Genomic DNA, 12,073 nt, shown 5'->3' with positions numbered 1-12,073 from the left:
AATATCATTCTAAATGGTGAAAAACTGAAATCATTCCCCCTAAAAACTGGAACAAGGCAGGGATGCCCTCTTTCACCACTTCTATTCAACATCGTTCTTGAGACTCTAGCCAGAGCAATTAGACAGACCAAAGAAACCAAACGGATACAAATAGGAAAAGAAGAATTCAAAACTATCCCTATTTGCTAATGGCATGATTCTATATTTAGAGGAACCAGGAATTCCACCAGAACACTTTTAGAACTCATAAGTGAATTCAGTACAGTAGAAGGATATATGACCAATGCTCTTAAATCTAATGCATTTTTATTCATAAGTGATGAATCCTCACAAAGAGAAGTTAGGAAAACTACCCCATTCACAATAGCCTCGAAAAAAATAAAATACTTGAGAATCAATCTAACAAAAGAGGTGAAAGACCTCTACAATGAGAACTACTGAACATTAAAGAAAGAAATTAAAGAAAACCTTAGAAGATAGAAAGATCTCCCATGTTCTTGGATAGGTAGAATTAATATTGTCTAAATGGCCATAGTACCAAAAGTGCTATACAGATTCAATGCAATTCCAATTAAAATCCCAATGATGTCCTTCACGGACATAGATAAAGCAATCATGAAATTCATCTGGAAGAATAAGAAACCCAGAATAGCTAAAGCAGTCCTTAGCAGGAAGAGTGAAGCAGGATGTATCACAACACCAGAACTTCGACTATACTACAAAGCAATAGTAACAAAAACGGCATGGTATTGGCACCAAAAGAGACAGGTAGATCAATGGTACAGAATAGAGGACATGGACACAAACCCTAATAAATACAGTTTTCTCATACTAGACACAGTTGCCAAAAACACGCAATGGAGAAGAGACAGCCTGTTCAACAAATGGTGCTGGGAAAACTGGAATCCATATGCAGCAGAATGAAATTAACCCCTATCTCTCACCCTGCACCACACTCAACTCAAAATGGATCAAGGACCTTGGAATCAGATCAGAGACCCTGCATTTTACAGAAGAAAAAGTAGGTCCAAATCTTCAACATGTTGGCATAGGATCAGACTTCCTTAATAGGACTTCCACAGCACAAGAAAAAAAAAAATAACTGGGAATCAATTACTGGGGTAGATTCAAACTAAAAAGCATTCTCTTATCAAAGAAAACTATCAGCAATGTGAAGAGAGAGCCTACAGGGTGGGAGAAAATCTTTGCCACTCATACTTCAGATAGAGCACTAATTTTCAGAATATATAAAGAACTCAAAAAACCTTTACACCAAGAATACAAATAACCCAATCAACAATAGGGCTAAGGAAATGAATAGACACTTCACAGAAGAAGGTCTACAAACAATCAACAAATATATGAAAAAATGTTCTACATTACTAGTAATAAGAGAAGTGCAAATCACAACTACCCTAAGATTACATCTCACCCCAATTAGAAATGGTTGATTATCAAGAATACAAATAAAAATAGGTATTGGCGAGGATGTGGGGCAAAAGTTACACTCATACATTGCTGGTGGGGTCACAAATTAGTGTAGCCACTCTGGAAAGCAGTGTGGAGATTCCTTAGAAAACTTGAAGTAGAACCACCTTTTGACCCAGCTATCTCACTCCAGGGCCTATACCCAAAAGACTTAAAATCAGCATAATATAGTGATGCAGCCACATCAATGTTCATAGCTGCTCAATTCACAATAGCCAGATTGTGGAACCAGCCTAAATGTCCTCCAATTGATGAATGAATAAAAAAAGCTGTGGTATATATATATATATATACAATGGAATATTACTCAGCCATGAAGAATAATAAAATTATGTCATTTGGAAGCAAATGTATGAAATCGGAGAATATCATGCTAAGTGAGGTAAGTCAATCTCAAAAAAACAAAGGATGAATATCCTCCCTGATAAGTGGATGATGATTCATAATGGAGAGTGGGAGGGAGGCAAGAATGGAGGAATTAGGGACTCTATAGAGGGAAAAGAGGGGTGGGAGGTGAGGAGGGGAAGGAAAAAATGACAGAATGAATCAAACACAATTACCCTATGTAAATGTGTGATTACACAAATGGTATGTCTCTACTTCATGTACAACCAGAGAAACAAATTGTACCCCATTTGTTTACAATAAAAAAGATACTCCAACATTATTCCATTCCTTATACTCCAAAACTGACTCTTTCTTGTGAATTTTCCTTAGTTTATTTACAGCAATTTTTAGGACATTAAATTGGGCTCTACCATATATTTATTTAACTACTGATATGTTGTTGCATTTTTCCAGCTGTTGAAACACGAACATAATCCCACCCAATTTTTTCAATTAACTCCTCCACTGACTGCATCTCTTCAGTGTGTTAATGAGAAATTATCTAAAGTTTCTTATACATACACTCCCAACAATCCATGTTTCTTTATTTCTATAATCTTACAGGAAAGACTTATGCATTTGCTGAAGTTGTTGCCATTTGTAATCAAAATTTGCATATAATAGAGTGGTATATTCTCCTCAAGTCTCAGGAAGAAATGTTCTCCCTTATTCTCATATGAATGCTCAATTGATCTCAGATGGTGGCAATCACATTTTATCTTTTACAGGATCTTTATCTACTTATGGAAAAACTTTCCATTTACACTATTTACAACTTTCTTCAAATCATCAAGCTGTGTTAACTGATTTTTTAGCTACTGTTGCTTTCCATACAGCTCCACATGAAAACCTTTCATTGTTGTGTCAAGTCTCTCATGCTTCTTTTTCTATAATCTCCTCCATTCCATTTTCCAGAATGATTACTGTCTATAATGATGGAGAAAAAAATGGAGTGTGAGATCTGTATTCACTAATAAAAATCGGACTGATTATCACACATTGCCTAAAGTTTCTCCTCAGTAGACAGAATTAGCTGCGATTATTTTGATGCTTTGTAAGTTTTCCACTACCTTAAACATCTTTACAGATTCTCAGTATGTAGCCAGACTGATGCCTCTTAATTCCTCTGCAATTTTGTCACATCATTTGGACTCTAATTTGCTATCCTTGTTTACCACTCTTTAATCTCTTTTACGGGATTGTACAGCTTCAGTATTTTTTGCTCACATATGTAGCCACACTAAGATTGCTGGAACAATCACTAAAAGAAATGCTCATGCTGATGCTGCTATACAAAATCACTTTATCCTCTCTTTTCAGATGCCATGGAATCACAAACTTTTTCATCAAAATGTTCATTCTTTAATAAAAACCTTTCTATTTCCTTTCAACAGGCCTGTTTCATCATTAACAATTGCTCTCATTGCACACCTTTGTTCCCTTGCTTGAGAAACTGTAAACCCTCGAGGTTTACATTCTATTGCCCTTTGTCAGATGGATGCGACTCAGTTTCCTCCTTTTTATCCCTGTTCCTTTTTACGTGTTACCATAGATATAGCCTCAGGCCTTATATGAACCAGTGCACATTGTTCACAGAATGTCTCAGCCTGTATCTCTCATGTGGTATTTTACATTGCCACAATGGGTAAACCTCATCATTTAAAAAATGACAATGCCCCTGATTATACTTCTAGTGTCTTTGCTCAGTTTTGAAATCAATGGAATATGATTCATACCCATGCCCTTCCTCACAATCTTACTGTATAGGCCTTAGTTGAATGTGCAGGTTGCATGTTTAAAACATGCCTTTTAAAGGAAAAAATTAATAGGGGAACTAGACTTGCTTATGCTGATAATGCTCTCAATACTGTCTTGTTCACAATAAATGCTCTTTGTACAGTATGAAGATAATCCACATCACTGGTCCTCTGCCTTGGACAGGCATTATACGCCTAAGGAATTTTACAGATTTATGTAAAATACCCAGTTCCACCAGATCCATTTTGCAGGACCCTGTACCTTTGATTACATGGAGGAAGGGAGGTGCAGCTATTTTTACTTCTTCAGGACCTGGCTGGATTTCTGCCAGGTGTGTGAGACCCGTCAATCATCATGAGTTGGCATTGAGGAATTCACACTTCAATTCCCAATTCCATTTTATGCTGGATGAAGAGGACCATGATTCAAAGAAGGAGATTCCAACAAGAATAACAGACCCAAAGGACTCTTGGTCTTCTAATCATCTTGGACTTGTGGGGATATAAAGATTTCAACATCTGCTCAACAATTGCTAACCCAGATGGGGGTTAGAACGCACCTCAGAACATTTGGTTATAGCTCTGTTTGCCAAAATTACCCTAAATTCCACAACTATGCTGGCTATTATTGTGTTATTTCTCTTTTGCTCTATCCCTGTTGGTGGGTGGTACCCCTGTACAAAAAAACTGTTTCATCTTTGGTTTCCCTCACCAAATATAATGTTTGGATCTGCTAAGAGGAAATTGTTAATTCTTCTGAGATTTGCATTCATTAAGATGTAGATATAGGAAGCATACTGAGATCTTGCCTTGTCCCTGTGTGCTGTCCTGCTTATGAAATTGTTAATATGATGATGCTTTTCCCAAGGCCATTCAAAAATCTGCATCTTATAAAGATTCCTGTAATTGGGGAAATCCTCATTATACAAAGCCTTCCCATGCCATGATGCTACTTACACCTGTGGTCTCTTTAAATATGACTGATACCTGTGCTGAAATTCTAAACTGTACTCATAAATATGTGTCAATGGAATATCCTTCCTTCAATTGCTCTAATGTTGAACCCATTTTGTATGGAGATGTACATATCCCTTTGCCTCCTGGATGGTTCTTTTCTGTGGGTCTTATACTTCTAACTATATTCTGACTAATATGTCCCATGGAACTCATTGTTGATGAAGTAGATTAAAGGTGTTTCTCCCCTCTCCTTAGGATTTAATAGGTCATCATCCAGCTCAATGGTTACATAAAAGGGCTGTATCCTTAGATAATGATAGTGATGACTCAATTTATCTATTGTCTAAAATAGAATTTGAAACTTTCTCTTTAGTTGGTATTCCTGCCCTAGCAGTAGAAGCTTAAAAACAGACAATGAAACTTGCGTGTGCTATGGTAAAAAATATAAAGTACACATCAATGGGCAATTACTATGCTAAATGAGGAACAAAAAAAATCATCAAGTTATTCTTGATATTAGGACTTCTATTGATTATTTGCTATGGTTACATAATAAGGGATGCTAAAAAAGTTAATAATGTTATTTTAATTTAACTGATAATAGTAATCCAAATTTAAAGGGAATTGGATCATCTTAAGTATATTGTAAAGAAGGTGCAACAAGATGATGGAGGTTGGGATTTATTATATTGATTAAACTTATGCCTACCAAATTTTAAATGGATCAATAGCTTTCATTGGAGGATGTTTATTGATACTTGTCTTATTATGCTGTGCTTGTTTTTGCCAATGTTTGCTTTGCTTTCTCCCTCCACCTTCTTGAACAGAAGACAAGTCATTTCTATTCAAAAACCTGTAAAAACAAAAATGGGATTTGTAGGGATTTCATTCAGGTCAGTTAATGTATAAAGGAGCAAAAGTCCATGAGTTGAGAAAAGTGCTCAGGACAAAATAGGGGCCCAGTTTGAATGGTTTAGTGGTGATCTGCAACTTCTTTGTCCTTGAGACCTGGAGACATTATCTTATTATAGTAATATTTGATACTAGTGGACTCTGAGAAGCAAGCAAGTTATGTGATCTGTACATGAAGATAGCTAACTGCACTATGTAACCTAGTGTAAATTGATAAGACCCTGGAATAGATGATAAACTGAACTGGTTTCCCACTGGAGCTACTTCTTCCTTTTTACCATCCTGTCTGCTTGCCTCTTCATTGCTCTCTCCTTAACCCTTAAACGTGGGCCCCAATTAACTTTTACAGTTATATACAAAATGTTAGGATTTGTACTAAAATTTTGATTGGGTTTCTATATATGTATAGGGATTGAATACATATACCATGAAACATGAAAATTTATGAACATCTACATGTGAAAATATGTATGAAAATGTACATATATTTTGAAGTAGGGAATGGTTTAGTGTGGGACATATAAATACTTTTTTTAATTGTGGGATGTATGGATAATATGTATATATATATATATATATATATATATATACAATTATAGGTATGCAAATAAACCATTTATAATTGAAGGTATAAGTCAAAATACACATAACTATTCTTATTACTATATGTGCATTTATGTAAATTAAATTTAGGTATGGGGTGAATTTCAGGTTAGTATTAAATTTTTGTTTTCATAGGGTTAGTGTTAAGGAATGAATATGAGTATCAGGAAACATGAATTTTCCCCAGAAAATATACTTGAAAATATATTAAAATAGCAGATGTTTTAGGATGATTCATACAAATACACTTTTTAAATTATGGAAGCATGGATAAATTACATATATGAATATATAATATATAAGCAAATATTCTATTGATCATCAAATATAGAAGTCAAAATACACACAGATTTTCATATTTTATGTATGTTTTCATGCAAATTCTGTTATGGCATAAATTTAGGGTTAGTATAAAATTTAGGGTTGGGTTTTGGTTAGGGTTTGGGAATAAATATGAATATCAGGAAACATGAATATTCATAAGAATCAATACAGGAAAATATGTACTCATTCAGAAAACTACCTTGAGGGAAAGGTCCCACTTGCAATGAACTATTGTTGACCAATGGCACACGCAGTTCCAAAATGAAATCTTAACTTCAAGCTGTGAAAAGAAAAGCAATAATTCTTCATGCTAGTTCCACCCTAGACAAACCCCAATGTGCTCACTGACAACTGAGTTCTTTTGACATAAAGCTGCTTGCACAAAATGCTACTTTTCTCTTCTTCCCACATTCTTAGCAACCTCATGCAGAACAAAGTTCAGACCCAGTATCCAGTCTGATAGGTACTCCAAGTTAGCAGGAAAAGCTGGTATGCTAAAGGGTCAACTCCCCAAGGATTCAATGAAATTGAACTGACAATTTTTTTCCAAAACCCCCCTGAAGTAACAGATCCCTCTTGCAAAGAACTTCCATTTACCAATGCCACAGACACTTCAAAACTGAAACCTTGCCTTTGACCCCTGAGAAGGGGTACTGTTTCACGCTGGGTCAACTCAAGATAAACTCCAATGTGCTCACTGACAATTAAATGAGTTTCTGCTTCCAGAAACTGCTTCAGTTATGCCTTCCTATATTTCTCAGCAAACACCTATGGAACACATTTCAGAACCAGTATCCAGAGGTTGTTAGCAGTAATTTTACCATGTCACTAAAGTGTGAGTGTACTATTAAAATATTCTTTCTGAATGACATCTCAACATGTCTCTGACACTGGTTTAGTAGCTGCACTTCTATGTGTTGCAGTTCCTTGGGAAAGCTTTTGGAATATGAAGTTTTTCAGAAAGCACTTGTACCTATGTGCCCCTAGTTACCAATGCCATTTACCAATGGCATTATTGATTTAAAAGTGAAAACTTGCTTACAGGCTCTGAAAAGTACTAATGCTTCATTCTGGTTTGGCCATAACTAAATCCAAAGTGCTCACTGCAAACATTATTTTCTGCCAAAGTTGCTTGAAAAATAACTTTCAGTTCTGCTCCTCCTAGTCATCCTCAGCAAAATCATTCAAAACACAGTTCAACCTGATATCAAGAGGCTCTGGAAGAAATTGGAATGTGCTACTGAATGGTGAGTGCACTCTTGAAACATCCTCTCTGAAGAAATTAGATCTTCTTCTGCTATTTGTTAAAAACACTTCTCTGAGCTGGTTTTCCTCAGCCATTTGGAAGAGAATCACTGTACCATGGTGCCCCAAGAAAGGATGAAACTAGTATTGCAAAGAGAGTCAATTCCCCAAAGTTTCATTGGAATCAAATTGTAAAACTTTCTCAGAAAACTCCCTGAACTACCAGATCCTGCTTGCAAGAGACTACCACTCACCAATGGTCCAGATGTTTTCAATCTTATGCCTTCTCTGCACACATGTAGAAGTGGTGTTCAACAGGGGACAAAACCCCAATGTGCTTACTAAGAACTGAGTTTCTGTAAATTGAAGTTGCTTGAACAAAGTGTTTCAGTTCTGCTATTAATATCTCTTCTCAGCTAGCACATTGGGAACACCATTCAGAGCCCATATACACAGTCTCCTAGGAAGAATAGAAGTGTGCTAACAAAGTGCACGTGCTCCTTCGAAAGCCCCTCACTCTCCCAGCTGGAAGTGCTCATGCAACTTGATTAGACACTGCACTTTTTTGTGTGCTGCTTTTTCTCAGAAAATGTTTTTTTTGTGAATAAGCAATTTCATATTTTTGAATGAGTTTAGAATGGGAACATAGGGAGCACTTGTACCTAACTGCTCCAAAACAGAAAAAGAAAGTAGTACTGTTATAAAGTCAATTCTCCAAATTCTCATAAAATCTAAAAGAAAAACTTTCCCAGGAAACCCCCTACTGCTTGATCTCACTTGCAATGAACTGGCATTTACTAAAATTGCTTCAATTTGGAAACTCGGCAGAATGCTCTTAAAAGCAGTAAATCTTTATCTAGTTCCACTCAGGAGAAACCACAATGTGCACACTGAAAACTGAGGTCCTGTACCTTGAGGCTGCTTCAGAAATGTGCTTCACTTCTGGTCTTTCTAGCTCTTCTCAGCAATCACATGCACAGCTCAGTTCATACTCCACATCCAGTCTCCTACTAAGAATTGCAGTGTGCTGTTAAAGGGTGAGTGAATTATTGTAACCTTCTCTCTGGGTGACGTTCAGAAGTGCCCATGCACTTCTGTGTGCTGCTATTCCTCAGGCATTTTGAATAAAATCATGAAGGTTCTAAGGGAGAAATTGTATCTAGGTGTTCTAGTTAGAAACAAAATTTGCATTTTAAGAAAGCCAATTCCTCAAGGCTTCATTCGTACTGTCAAATTTTATCGGAAATTTCCTACCATTGCCGGATTTCACTAGTGAGGACCACCCTTTACAAATTGCACAGAAACTTGGAGTTTAGAGATCAAAACTGTCAAAATAACTGAAAGGCAGGCTGCTCAATGCACTAGCACAGGAAAAAAGCCAATTTCTCCATGCTGGATGGGGAGAAAAGATCCATTGCCACCTTAGTGGACCAATTCCTGGAAAAACCCCAAATTTGGCCCAGAATCCAGGCCTGGAAAACTCACTACAGGGAGCATGCCTAATAACCAGTAGAAAATCAAACATGCAGAGGATTTCATACAGGACATTACTAGTGGTAGAAACCCACCCAGATATCCCCTTCTCACTCCAACTTACATGATTGCATGATGAGATAGGAGATTCTTCTGACCAGGAATTCAACATGGTGGAGGTGGGAGAGGTTGAGTTTGGAGACAGAACCCAAGACCAGGAAACATAGGGTCCCCAGATGATCAAGTGGACAAAGAATTATCTCCTCCACTGCAGAAAAGAAATCAAAAGGAGAGTCCTCAAGTGCAGTCTTCCAGTGTGGACTTGAAATTCTGGGCCCTGGGGATGCACTGGTTTAAAACTACCAGAACAATTGGCATCCATCCAAGAACCTGCAATCTACATAAACCTAAACACCACCTCCATGAGTTACTCCTAATAGATTACCTCTCTCACTCCAGCAACCACACCCTGAGGGTTGAGCAAGCATCTTACTCCAGATGAAACCACCTCACACTGCTGAGGAGGGAAACTGAGCATCTTCTTAACTCCAATGAAAACAAAATTGGTTAACTTGTCATAAGGATTATTTTTCTTGATTTAATTGCTACAGTAATAGTTCATATACATATTCCTGTTCGGTTTTTATTTCAGTTTTAGGATTCTAAAGTCAGTTATTTTTCTTGGATCAGTATTTAGAGTATTTGATATGCCTTTATGTAAAAGTAGGTTTAGTTAGAGGGGTAACATTATGGTTAGTACTAAATTTTATGTTGGGTAAGGGTAAGAGATAGGGGTTGCATATACACATTGGGAAACAGAAATATTCAAATGAAAGTACATTAAAAAATGTATGGAAACATATATAAATATATATGTACCTAAACATGCAACAGTATATTGTGCATTAATGAATACACATTTTTTCACTTGAGAATGCATGGATAAAACATGTATTTAAGAACACTCAGTCAAATTGAATATATAAGCAAAACCAAATAAATTCTTATATTATTATGCATCCTATTATGTAAAATTAGTTTTGCATATGGGGTAATGTCAGGGTTAGTATTAAATTTGGAGTTGAGTTAGGATTATGGTTAGGGAATGAATATGTATATCAGGAATCATAAGTGTTCACAAAAAGGAACATGTGAAAAGGTGTATAAAAACACAAAACAATATATGTTTTCTGAAATAGAAAATTTTACAATATGATTCCTTTGAATACAGTTTTTTAAAATTAGAATATACGTAGGTTTGTGATATAAAAATATAATGTATGTGCAAATATTCAATTGTTTATTGGATATATAATTCAAAATACTCATAAACGTGTTTATTAGCATATAGGTTGTTATGTGAAAGAAGTTCAGGTATGGGGTAATTTAATTTAGTATTGAATTTAGTATTAAATTTTGAGTTATAAAATGAATAAGTACATCAAGAAACATGAACATAAGATTATACATGTGAAAATATGAGTGAAAACATAAAAATATATGTTCTGAAATAGGGATGAGTATAATGTGAATCATGGGTATACTATTTTTAAAATTGCAATGAATGGATATATCAAATAAATAAATTTAATAATAATATGTATGCAAATTACCACTGATAATTGAAAAAAGTCAAAATATACATAAATATGCATATTACTCAACATGATTTTATGTAAATTATTGTTAGCTCCAGGGGAAGTTTAGTGTTACTTTTAGTTACAGTTAAGTTTAGGGTTAGTGTATGAATATGTGTTTTGGGAAACATGAATATTCAGAAGAATGTGTGCATGAAAATGTTCATGAAAAATATGAACATATATAATCTGGAAAAGGAAAGGGTAAAATGTGAATAATAGAACACATTTTTAAATTTGAATGGATATAGCATATTAATGAATATCTAATAAGATATATGCAAATATACCATTGATAATTCAATATAAATCAAAATGAGGATCAATACACATATCATTGTATATGATTTTATGTAAAATGAGGTTTAGGTAGCAGGGTACTGCTGGGGGTCAGCCCCAGCAGAGGTCCATGGGTTCCACACTGGTAAGGGGGCGTGGGGAGACAGCGTCGGCGATGGATGGAGAATGAAAGACACAGACTCTGATTCTGGTGCAATCAATCCCACTTTATTCTGGGGAAGGCTGGGTTTATAAACACTTTTTCAGGCTATGATGACAGGCTTATGATTAATAAAATCAAAGAAGTTTCCAAAGCATAGGCAGATATTGTTTTTACCGAAAGATTATGAGAAAACAGTAACCTTACAGATTACAATTATTTTAAGAATATTTAACTAAGTCAATGAGCTAATACAATGTTTATTTCCTTAATATCTAAACTCTATGTGACCTAAGACTATTATTATTCTCGCGGTTAAAGCGATAGACAAATAATCTCACATGACCATTTCTACTAGGTCCATCTGATTAATATCTAAATTGCTAAGTTACAGGAGGGCAACAGTCCCAATGGTTCCCATGGCTACGTTTTTTTACTGAATAGATTACATTGTCTTATGTAGCTTTTTTCCCAGAACAGGGCATTGAGTACCAATGTTTATTATAGGGGTGACCTATTCTTTGTAAGAAGGAAGGAATGTTGTGAAACCTTATTTTTTTACCTTACCACCACACATAAACACAACCATCATCTGAATTAAACCATCCTATAGGAGACAGGGGGAGATCTATATCTACCTTCTCTAAGGGCTTGCCTTTAGGGGGGTACCAGGGCTTGCCATAGATAAAATAAGCTAGTCCATATTAGTAGCTACTGTGGGAGGTGCTTTGTGCTTAGAACTTGGGGAAACATTGTTATATATAAATTTCTGTGCCCCAGCAGGTTCTGGCTGTGCCAGTAAATGCAGTGTTTGATTTTTAACATAATAAAAACATTCTCCTGTAGTGAGG

The sequence above is a fragment of the Sciurus vulgaris genome (assembly GCF_902686455.1).
Source record: "Sciurus vulgaris genome assembly, chromosome: 14".
NCBI classification, from domain to species: Eukaryota; Metazoa; Chordata; class Mammalia; order Rodentia; family Sciuridae; genus Sciurus; species Sciurus vulgaris.
The sequence above is the reverse complement of the archived record's forward strand: the minus strand, read 5'-3'. Positions refer to the sequence as shown.